General features: G+C 39.9%; 1 protein-coding gene across 2 annotated transcripts in view; it reads left to right on the forward strand.

The window, feature by feature from the left end:
• Positions 1-12,850, forward strand: part of Nalf1 (NALCN channel auxiliary factor 1) — a 560,272-nt gene that overhangs the window by 349,250 nt on the left and 198,172 nt on the right. The gene's annotated exons all lie outside the window — the stretch shown is intronic.

A 12,850-nucleotide genomic window follows, 5' to 3' on the forward strand; every position in this document is an offset into this window, starting at 1 on the left:
TGCAGGGTCTCTGTCTAATGTCTATGTCTTTGGTCCACTTTGAGTTGAGTTTTGTGCAGGGTGAGAGATAGGAGTCTAATTTCATTCTCTTACATGTGGATTTCCAGTTTTCCCAGAATCATTTGTTGAACAGGTTATCTTTTCTCCAGTGAATGTTTCTGGTACCTTTATCTAATATGAGATAACTGTACTTATGTGGGTTGGTCTCTGTGTCTTCTATTCTGTACCATTGGTCTACTGTCTGTTTTGGTGCCTGCCTATACCATGCTGCTGTTATTATAGCTCTGGGGTATAATTTAAGTCTGGAATTGTGTTCCCTCCTGCTTCACTTTTCTCACTGAACATTGCTTTGGCTGGGACTCTCCTTTTTTCAAATGAATTTCATAATGCAGTGGAAATCTTAATAACAATCTTCTGCAAGAGTTAGAAAAAGAAAGAGAACACGTGAAGCATTGAGAACAGTGCATAGCATCCCACCACTGTTCAGTGTGAGCTAATTATTAACATGAGTAGTGTAGAAATACATCCAGGAGATCTTACCCGTCAGCAGAATCTCACCTCACCTCTGGAAGTGAGGGGACTCGGAATGGTGAGTTTGTCAGGGTGACAGGGATGGAATGCAATCTGAAGACTCCTTTAGATGGGCAGCTCAGCTGAGTCCTCAAAGGAAGGACCAAGGCCACAGCAGAACCCTGAGGGATCTTGCCAAGGGAAATGCAAAATGATAATAAGGAAACCTGAAAAGCAAAAATTTGCCATTAGCTACCAGGCCTTCTGGCTGGCCTTGACCAACTTAGCAAAGTTTAATTTTAAAAAGCAGTGGGCAAAGGATCATGTACAGTATAATTTCAATTTGGGGAGAGTAAATATGTGTGTGAGTTTGCCTGTGGGATTATTTCTGGAAGATGAAATTTCGAACAAAATTTTTTGCTGTTCCTTCTTTTCTTCTTTCTCCAGCTATTGTATGTTTTTCTTCATGAAATTTACATCACTTTCTAATCAGAAATGTAGGAAAACACCAAAATATTTCGCAAATACGTATGTAATATACGAATAAATAGAATTATACAAAAGAATTACCTGAACTTCCTGTCAACGATGAATAATAATCTATCCCAAATGGAACGCTGTTAGTCACCTCTGCATTGCTGTGACCAACATACGTGACAAGAGTCACTTGGAGTAGGAAAGGTTCATTTTGGCTCACAGTATTAGAAGTCTCAGTCTATAGAAGGCCAAATCCATTGCTCTGGGCCTGAGATGGGGAAGAAGATCATGGTGAGGGCCCCACGGAGGAAAGGCACTCCCATTGTGGCAGCTATGGCGGCAAGGACGCAGAGATATGGGGGCAGGGTGCGCAGGGAAGGTAGCCCTTCCACCACACCCAGTGGCCTGGTCCCCATGTCCCCTGCCTGTAGTTACTACTCAGTCCATTCAAACAGATGGACTGAGTGGGTCCCAGCTCTCACAGCACCATCACTCCAACTCTGCACCTTCCTGCATGAACACAGGAGATTTGGGGAGACACCCCACAGGCAAACCATAACATGATTAATTTTTGAGAGCAGCATTATAAAAAATTCCAATTTAAAGATCAGGGATGAATTGAGTGGGGTCATTCAAATTTTTTAAAAAATGAAAATTTCAGCTCTCCACCAATAGAATGTTGGAGCATAAAAACTGAGAGGAAGTCACTGCACACCTGTCAGAATGACTACAATGGAATACGGTAATAGTGAATGCTGGTGAGGCGTCCAAGGACTTGGATGGCTAACACAGTGTTGATGGGGTGGAGAACACCACTGCCATGTTGCAAAAGAGTTCAGTAGCTTTTCAAGTGCAGGCTTGAGCATTTGTGCCAGAGAAAGAAAGTCATGTGTTCATATAAACAACTGCATGACATCGGTTTTGGGAGCTCTGCTTGCTGTAGCCAAACACTGAAGCTGGCCAAGTGTCCCTCAGTGAATAGCTGGTTTTTTTTCATTCGACTAAATGAAAAAAAAAAAAAGTATATCACATGACTATTTGTATCAAGTTCATTAACAAAACCATAGAGATGAAGAATGGAATAGAGGTTTGAGGGTTAAGAACTGTTGGCCAGGGAGAGGAGTGGGGCCACCCAGCTGCTGTAAGGGAGAACAGAGTAGTGTGCATTATGGTGCCGGTAAAAGAGCCCCAAGCACCCACATTCACACTCACACGGAAGTTGAGAAATTGGTGGAAACTAAAAACTCTCTTGGCAATGTAAGTTCTCTGATTTTGAGAGTTAACTATAATCATGCAAAATATTTCTATTGCTCATAGGATCTCTTTGTATTCTAGGGGCTTTTGTTTTAAAACTTCTAGTGAGTCTATAATTATTTAAAAAAATAAAATAAAAGCTTCTGTTTTAAAGTGTTTGTAAGTGTAGGTGAAATAAGTTTGGCCTAATATTGACAATATTGTATCTACAATATCTAATATTGTAGAAGCTGCCTAATGGATAGGTCAGGGTGATTTTACCGTTATTTTATTTTTACATATGTTTAGAAGTTTCCACAACAAAACACTAAAGAAAAGCAATTTTTGAAATGAAGTATTGATTTTGCAAAAGGCTTTGTGAGAAAATGGTGTTCTCCTTATTTTTGAGGGTGAGGAAAAGAACTCTGTCTGCACAATGAGGCAAAACCCTGCATAAATGTTTCATGACAATCAAGATAAATTTCTGAGTGAGCATGTTAAGACCTAGAAAATTCAGGTTAATTCTGTTGTAGTTGCCACTGGTACTCGATGGAAAAGCTAATGCAATCTCCCGATATCTACAGGCAACAGAAATTTGCCACATTAAATTATAAACTGGAGTCCATCGATCATTTAAGTCTGCTAAGGGGTGATGGGATCAATCATAGGCTGTTCCACTAGATATTTATCCTTCTAAATAATCAAAATCTTTGTGGAAATCCATGTTACCATTGCATAAAATAATACTATTTGGTTAAAATGCTCAGTTAAAGTAGGCTATAAGTAAAAGTCTTTTTATCTTAGCATAATAAACTGAAAATTTTCATTGTATTCTTGTAAAATTAAAATGAGCATCATTCTGGGTGGTTAATATGAATACTAAAAATGAAATGCTTCATGTCACTAAAAAAATCAGATGCTGCTAATTTAAATATATTATCAGTTTGTTCAAATTATGCTTAACACATTAAAATAAGCACATTTGCAGACAAATTAAATATTGTAATCTAAATAGTTTTCTAGGACCCCTTCTCCTGAATTTAGAAATATCAACCTCCTACCACATATTCATCTAAAACACCATCACTGAGCATTTATTAAGCACTGCCATAGTTTAATCACAAATATGCTAAGATAACCTTCTGTAGACACACATTTTCACAAATAGATGACTCCAAGCCTTTATTCAGAGCTAATCGTAACTGAAAATTTAAAAGATAGTTTATAAAGTTTTCTCTGTATTTGTTCTTATTTATAAATAAGATGTTTTTTTCCCCACAAGTAGGCATTGACTTTTAAATTTATAGAGTAATTTTTCTAATGCCTTTGTAATAAATTTTTTTACTTGACAAAATTACTGCACACTCTATCACATTTTAAATGACCAGGAGTGCTGCCTCTTTATATAAATTATCATTTGTGACCTGTGAAATTTATTTTTGCATTTAATTTTTTAATTATTTTGTTCATTGATTATGAAGTGCTGCAAAAAGTTAATTTTCTATACTATATCATTAAACACGGAATTTCAGAATACCTCTGTTTGTATATAAGGTATGTTGACACCAAATTATTGTCATGTATGAAATAAATAAATTAATTTAAAAAAAAAGAATTCCAAAATACCTTCATTTGCACTACATGAGTCCACAGTTTTCACTTGGTTTATTCTTAGAATTTTAGCTATTATCTCAATATAAAGAGAACTAAAAACGAAATGCTTCATGTCACTAAAAAAAAATCAGATGCTGCTAATTTAAATATATTATCAGTTTGTTCAAATTATGCTTAACACATTAAAATAAGCACACTTGCAGACAAATTAAGTATCATATTTTCTTATGTTATGTCTGATTGCATCCCTGTGACCAAAAGACCTGGCCAGAACAGTTGGAGAACACACTGAGGGGAGAGGCTCACAGTTTCAGAGATCCCGGCCCCCAGACAGCCGACGCCGCAGCTCTGGGCCCCAGGTGGAGCAGGACATCATGGCAGGGGACCATGGTAGAGGAACGCAGCTCAGAACTTGGCCACCAGAAAGCAGAGAGAGCTCCTTCTCCAGGAACAAAATATGAACTCCAAGGCACGTCCCGTGACTCACCTCCTCCAGCCACACCTACCAGCCTGCAGTCACCATCCAGGATTAATGCACCCATTAGGTTAGGGCTCTCCTGACCCATCATTTCACCTCTAAACTTTCTCACATTGTCTCACACATGAGGTTTTGGGGGACACCTCAGATCCAAACCACAACAAAACAATTTAAAATGAGTGTGTTAAAAATATTTAAATATGAGACAGTCTTATTTTAAGTGGATAAAATATTAGTTTATTTTATCTCCTAAAAAAGTAAAAAATAAACTAAAATATATGGTACTTTTCCAAAGGATCGCATTTCTCACAGTTGTGAGAAATACCAGGAGACATCATGACCTGTTTCAGGTCAGTTAGAGCAATAAGTGTGACTTCCTCTTTTTATCATGCTTTTCTATAACCAGACAACAGGCCCCTCTATAATATCTTTGTTGTTTACCTTCTTGAATCACTAGGTTACCCATGTTAATCTACCACCTAAATAAGTGATAGAGATAGTGAGAACTGTTTAGAACTTTTAGAAAAGTAAAGAAAGTATGTAAAGGCCATTGTTTTAATTCATGGAGCAATTTAAGATATTTAAAAAACTTGCTACTCAGTAGGAATAAGAGTCCTAAACTTTAAAAGATGTCAAAGATACTTTTATGTAGGCTCTTTCCATGGAAAGGAAATAAAAACTTAAATATTGCTAATTTGAAAGCAATATCTATTTCAAAAAATAGATTTTATTCATTGTAACTTTTACACACACATAATAAAAATATGTAAAAAATATAAATGTTCAAATTCAGATTTATTTATTTTCTTTTTTAATTGCTTTTATTCATTAAATACATGACAGCGGAATGCATCACAATTCTTATTACACATATAGAACACAATTTTTCATATCTCTGTATATAAAGTATGTTCACACCAATTCATGTCTTCATACACGTACTTTGGATAATGATGTCCATCACATTCCACCATCATTGCTAGCCCCCTGCCCCCAATGCCAAGTGAAGTTAGCCAGTCCCCAAAAAACAAATGGCAAATGTTTTCTCTGATATAAGGTGACTGACTCATAGTGGGGTAGGGACGGGGAACATGGGAGGAAGAGACTAACTCAGAATTACTTATTTTTTGACTCGGGGATCTTCCCTTAGCTGAAATCAGTTGGGTTGGCCATGTGCTCATGGTCTGAAGCCTTCCCTCTGAACTTTGTCCAGGAGCCAAGACTCTTCCCAGGATCATACTGGGTATGAGTCGGAGACTGGGACTGTCTTTGTGTGCATACATACGGATTATTGGACCACAAGCAGTACCACTTGTCAGGTATATGGCTTTGGAAAGCTGGCTTACATTGTGGGACATTTGGCTCTTTATCAGATGTTCTAGGTACTTCATTTAATCCCTCACTTGATGAAGTACTACTTTCCCATAAAACACCCTCTGTGCTGGCAGCCATGAAACATTTTCACACAATGTGAAATAAAATACAGATGCTCCCTGACTTACACTGGTGTTCTATCCAGAAAAAACCTGTCATGTGAGAGGATGCACGTGACTCACCTGGCCTACTGAGCAGCCAGGTGTGCCACACAGCACCGTGGAGTGTGGAGCGTGGGTTCATCCCCTCATGCTCTGTGGCCGCAGGGAGCTGTAGCTTGCTGCTGCCCAGCATGGAGAGTGTTAAGACCCATGTCACTGGGAGAAGGAGAATAGCATGGATGGTGAAAGGAGACTGTCATCACTAAACAAAATACATGGATGAAGATGTGAATTTGGTGTCAACATACCTTATACCTAATCAGAGATATGATAAATTATGATATAATGGTGTATTAAGAATTGTAATGCAAAAATTAATTGATTAATTAATTAATTAATATTTAAAAAAAGACCCATGTCACTTGTCTGGCCAAAGATCAAAATCCAAAATTTCAATCAAAGCTTCTACTGAATGCGAGTTGTTTTCATATCACTGTCAGGTCAAGTCATTGCGTCTGGTTATCATAACTTGGGGACCACCTGTGTGGGGTGGTGTGTGACATCATTGTACCTAAACTGTCCTGGGGGATCTGTGTGCCGAGATGACCATGATCAGCCAGGCACTGTCCTGGTAGAGAGAGTGGGGGAGGAGTGACAGCAGGCAAGAGTGTCTATAGAGGTGGTGACCACAGCATGTGGCAGCTGATTTCTCCTAGTCTCTAAAAACCCAGGGAGTAGAATGGGCCACTCTGTGTGAGGGAGGCCCTGCAGCGCTGAGAGATGGAAAACCACTTGCCATCTGCATTTCTGCTCTCTCCTGCCTTCTGCTATTCCAACCACAGGAGCTGTGAGCTATAACTGTGGCTTGTTGGGTCTTCTAAGGCTGCCACAAGGGCTCTTCAAACAGCAAAACACAACTCACACAAAAAGGAGTATGTCCTAGTACTGAACCAGACCCTCTGGCTCCCGGCCTGCTCCCTCACGAATGCCCCTCCATTCTCTCTGCTGTGGTCAGTGTTAAGCCATTTCCATAGGAGGCAGGTATGAAAGAGCATTTGGTGGCTGGTGTTCTGTGCCCTCTGTCCTCCAATCCTCTAGTCAAGAAGCCTAAAGCAAACCCAGGAAAAGAGAGCCCCTCCCCATCCTTCTCCTCCACACAGGACCACACATGTGCACCATGTGCATGCACGTACATACGAATTACATTTTCTCCTGACTCCAGTGGTAGATTTCTTCCTTCTAATAAACCTTCAATTGAGGCCCAATAATTAAAACAGATAAAAAGCAGAACTGATGAATTACATATGACTAAAACTGCACAGAGAACAATAATTTCAAACAGAAAAAAAAAAAAGAACATTGTCATCAGATCCATGAAAAGATGGTTTCCTAAAGCCAGGCCTGGATCCAGAACAGTCTCCAAATCACTGAAGCTGCTCCGTGGTCACCTCTCTCTGGGAACCTGGACCCACAGCTGCCATTCATAATAAACTACAGACAACAGCAACATATAATTCACCAGAACAGAGACTGGCAAAGTTGCCCTGAAAAAAATTGTCCCCAAGACAATGATTTTATTGTTACCAAATTTGAATATCAGCATATTTTTAAATGAACATATTGATTATAAAAGGAATTTATCAGCCAAGAAACTTGTAAAAAGAAAATCACAGGAAAAACAAAGAAAAACCATAGGCAGTGTCCATCTCAGCCTGGCCAGAACTGAAGGTGCCCAGAATTACCAAACCATAATCACAGCATTACTAGTAAGAACAGTGAAAGCTGTGAGCACAGATTTTTATTTGGGTATACTACATATTTATGCATATTATCTTCTTTGATCTTCCTAACAACCTTAATAAGTAAATTATCGTCCCCAATTCACACATGAGAAAACAGGTGCACAGAGATGTTGCATAGATTAATCAGTGTCACACAGAGCGGAACCACAATTTTATAAGTTATCTGACCTTGAATCTCTGTTCTACCTGGGCAACACTGTGGTTGCTAAGCATTAAATATGCATAATATAAAGTACAAGGATTTGTAAGTCTTAGAAATATATGTGCTTTTTAGTTAATGGGTTGTGTGAATTCTTTTTCTCTCAACTTTCATTTCTAATAGATGACTTCTCTGAATTTAAATACACATGCCACACACATAACAAAATCACCTTCAAATGAATGTGCCTATGACAAATCTAAACTTATGTTGCTGGTCTATGTTATCAAGTGGTCTTTCTTACAAATCGAACAGAGGCACTCTTCATACTGTCTTAAATTCTTCTCCAAAAATTCTAAACAACCAATTAGGCTGTAGCATAAGATATTTCTCTGCCTACTTCTGTTTCTAAAACAATATTAGAAAGTGTTATAGAAGTTGTTTTTTTAATAAGGTTTCTAATCCCTTTAACATGACATTAAGCCAACAGGTCTCCACTTCAGTCAGGTCATATACATTTTAAATGTTCGTGTCCAGCAAATAAAAAGGAAGCATTTCCTTCTCAACAAGGAATCTTCCTTTCCAGTGAAAGGCCGACTTACATTAACCTTGGTGAAAATTGCTAGAATCCCAATTCGGTAGGAAATTCATACAATTCAAAATAACTTTCAAGGTTTATGCTTCTGAAAATATATTCAGATCATTCAGAATAATTTTCAACCCTGTGGGAGAGTTGGAGAGCTCCATGGCATCCATACGCCCATCTAGGTCACGTGATGAACCTGCCCCCTTAGGTGCTCTCACATGCCTTCAAGAGGCACTCCCCTCCCATAATGCCCTTCAAGTCATCACCCACCACTCACCAGTGTGCCCCTCCTTGTGCCCATCCGTGAAGAAATGTGCAGGTCTTCTTTCCTTTTTCTCTCTCCTCACCATGTTGTGGTACGACCTACCTTAAATGAGGTTGGTGCCTGTTGGCAAGTTTCGACAAAGGTGCCCACCCATGTAATGCACACCCTGTCTGGTTTCAGGGTACCACTAACCCTGAGAAGGACATCATCCTGCCCTCTCTGGACAGTCCCATTCCTACTCCCACCCAGTCCAGCACCCACTCACATGGATGGTTCTGGCCATTTCTCTGAGTCGATTTGCAGAGCAGGTGCTGTTCCCTGCAGAGCCTCTCCCTGGCCAGGGGCCTGAGGTGCTCTCACGTTGCTGCCCCCACGAACGCTTCCCTTCCTTCCATCCCTCCTCCCTGCCTCCCTCCCCTCTGTCCCTCCCTCCTTCCCTCCTCTCTATCTTGTCATCTGCTGTACTGAGGATCAAACCCAGGGCCCCACTCTATCACAGCCCTTTTCATTTTGAGACAGGGTCTTGCTAAGTTTTCTAGGCTGGCCTTGAACTTGAGATCCTCCTGCCTCCACCTCCAGAGGAGCTGGAATTTCAGGAGTGTGCCGCCGTGCCTGGCACTTCCTCCCCTTCATTTCTGAAGAGTATCTCCATGTAGCACGACTGGTCAGTCCTTCTGTTGATGGACACCTGGGCACTTTTAGTTCTTGATGATAATAAATAACATGAAGAAATGCTCTGAGCATTCGGGTACCCATTTCCTTGTGGTTCTTTCTTATCCCTTGGCTGAAATAGTGAGGTGTGGAAAAGCTGTCACAGGACAGCGAGCTCCATGTGCTTTTCTGAGAAGTCAGTAGACATTCCCTGGAGGCATTGGGCCATTTCATTCTTCTTGTCACAGAGTAGGAGTGGGTCTGCTCCTTCCTGTGCAGCAGGGGTGGCTCTGTCAAGTTCTTGTCGTTGTTTTTCTTCTTTTTATATATAGCCTTCTGGCAAGTGTCTGGTAGCATTTCACTGTGCTTTTAATCAACAGTTCTTTAATAACTAATGACATGCGGCTCTTTTTCCATATGCTCCCTGGCACAACTCTTTTTTTAATAAATGTTTGAATTTTTAGATCTTACCTTGTTGTTGTTGTTGTTTTTTAACCCAGGGTTGCTTTTACCATGGAGCCACATCCTTAGCCCATTTTTTTTTTGTTTTTGTTGTTGTTGCTTTAATTTTGAGACAGAGTCTTGCTTAGGCCCATCTGACTTGCTGGCTTAGAACTTGCAATTGTCCTGCCTCAGCCTCCCAAGCTGCACCACTGCACCCAGCTAGACTTTTCTTTTTAAAACCGAGTTGCTTGCATTCTTACCATTGACTTCCAGAAACTCTACTATGTATCCTAGATGCTAGATATTTGTCAACTATACGTTTTTGAATACTTTTGCCAAGCTGTGTCGGAGGTCATACTTTTAAGGAAGTCTTCTGAAGTGTAAATTGCTCAGGTTTTCTACATAAACAATCATGCTACTTGCAAATAAAAACAGTTTGACTTTTTCCTCCTGAACTTCATGATTTTTTTCTTGTCTTATTACATTAGTTAGGAATTACATTAGTTAGCAAAATATGATATAGAGAGTGGACTTCTTCATCTGTTCGTTATCTCAGAAGGAAGAATCTGGCATTTTACTATTGTTGTGAGGTAGCTGCTAAATTTTTTTCATAGACACATATCATGAGCTATAGAAAGTTCCTTTTATCCTTTGCTGACAGTTTATTTTTATTGTGAATGGATATTGAATTATTTCAAATACTTTTAAGCCATTGGTCAAAATAATCATGACCTTTTTTGTTCCTAAATATTGTTCTGTCCTTTTCTGTTTGGTTTTGTGTTGATATAGTGAATGGTATGGATTTATTTTCAAATATTAAGCCTGTCACATAATCTGGAATAATCCTTACTTGGTCACAATGGTTAATGTTTTTATATATCCCTTGGTTCTGACTTTTAAAACAATTTATAGATTCACAGAGATTTTTTAACAAATCATCTACTTCTTTCAGTTTTTCAATAGACCTGATTTCTTTTTCCTATAGAATTCTGAGCTGTGAGTTGTAACTGCAAATATGGTTTCTTAGAATGTGCTTAAGCAGTTATTTTGAAATGCATTAGACACTGCAAATGGCAGAAAAATGTATTAATCATTGCATAAAGCTTATTGGCCATAATTACACTGCTTATTGTTGTCATTAGTGTTTCTTCCCTTCCAAAAAAGTTTTGATCTAGTCGTTTCTAAAAGGTGATCTCCTGAACCAGCTGTGTACGTGACAATCTGGTTACTTGTTAGTGCTGGACAGTTCTGTAGCACTGTCCAAGGGCTGTGGAGACATAGATCAGTTGGAACCGAGAGGAAACTCAGCCGTAGTGGAGTGAAGCAGGTTGCACTTGGGTCTTTCTGAGAGCCAGTGATTCCTGGACCCTACAAGCAAAGCTTTTGGAAAAGAAGTATCTGTTGTCTCGTCTGATTGTTGTCCTGTAGGCACAAGCTCTACTTCTGTCTCTTCTTCTCTGTTTCTGTCCCTCTCAACACTCTTTAGTTACTCCGTAGAGTTGTGAATATTTATCAAAACCTCCCACATCTCAGACATCAAGTTGTTTCCTATTTCAAGTGATTTCTTTTCATCATCAGGACCCTGTACTCTCAGCCTCTTTGGGTTAAAGCTGAGTATTATCATAACTTTCCTCAGGTAGCAAATGGCTAGGCTAAAAACTATGTTGAAATTGCTGGATTTGTCAGCAAGTTAAAACAAAATGCAATCATTTACTGAATGGAAAATAAGACTATGTGTCCCTATATAATCAAGCAGTAGACACTGAAGGAACTAATAATTTCATCACTCAGAGAAGCAGGAAAACACCTGCATGCATTTATTCATTTAATGAAGGAAAACACCTAAAATGGGTCTGTTAACATCATTTTGAGCTAACTTGACTTCTGATATTTTTTTTTCTAATCAACCTCTACTGCGCTGTTATTTTTAATATCTTCTCAGCTGCACAGCTGGGAAAGATTTTTAGAAACCATGCAGCATCTCACCAATTTGATTGAGGACCAGAGCTCTGGGAACACCTATCTTCTCCGTCCCAGCAGGAGGAGTTCTCCTCAACATGTTGGACTTTTGGTTCAAGTCACCAAGGTTGTGCCCATGAATGTTCTTAACCCTCACACAACCGAAGCAAGGACACCACAGAGAAAAGCACCTTTAAACACACAAACTGACCCCAAATCCATCTGTCATTTGGTTACTTGGTCCCTTGGTCATTTGGTCTGAAGCTTGAGGTAAAGATGAAAAGACCCAAGTGACAGGAGAAAGGACAGAGCCAGGCAGAGTCATGCTCCATCTTGCCGTCCGCAGGCCACTTGCACAGGAAGATGGATAGTAGGTTTTGACTGATTGCTGTCCACACTCTCAACCTCACCTGGACTCTTTATATTCATTATCCTAAAGAAATTTTGCAAGAATTCCTTGGCACATAATATACTCCTATATTTGCAAAGAGGGGAAAATGTACTTGGAGAGAACATTCTGGTCCCTAAGGTCCTTACCGCTGGCAGCAGAGCTAGACATCAGGGGAAGATGGGTCCACTCCAGCTCTGTTCTCTACAGCGAGGCTGCCTGTGAGGAGCTCCATCCCCTCCTGTCGGTCAGCTCCCAGGGTGCTAGTTACTGTGTCTGAGAGTTTTTACTGTTGTTTAGTTTTAGGAAAAGGTAATTCATTCTGTGATTCTAGAGCCAACTGACAGAAAGATGTAGGGCAGATGGGTTGGAAAACAGAGAGAGCATAAAATCCAGCCAAGCATCTCAATTGTCTAGCCTTCACTCACAATTCTGCTGGGTGTAAATTTCACCATCACCGTGATCCTATTTCTCTTCACCTACTGGGAACAAAGTAAAAGTGAGCACTGACTTTAAGTGTGCTGGTAATCTGGCTGTGGTCCGTTGGTATACAGTTCCTGACTTCATTGATGCAGAGGTTGGAGCTATGGTGTCTACTCACTGCTCTCAGACCTCTTCATGTTAAGAGAATAATGTCCGACTCAACATAGGAAGGGATCATGCAGTACTGAAAACAGACGGCTTATGCAGAAAAGGAGAGTTTGGACTTCTACAGTTGGTATGCAAGCGGCCAATTTGCTTCCTCTTCTAGTAGCACTGGGAAGAAGTATGCAGGTCCCTCTAAGGCTGGACTGAGGCTGAGGACTGGCCTCCTCACACAATCAATTAC

Source organism: Marmota monax, unplaced genomic scaffold (assembly GCF_021218885.2).
Source record: "Marmota monax isolate L192 unplaced genomic scaffold, Marmota_monax_Labrador192_F-V1.1 WCK01_AAM20220418_F8-fsc00026, whole genome shotgun sequence".
Lineage (NCBI taxonomy): Eukaryota > Metazoa > Chordata > Mammalia > Rodentia > Sciuridae > Marmota > Marmota monax.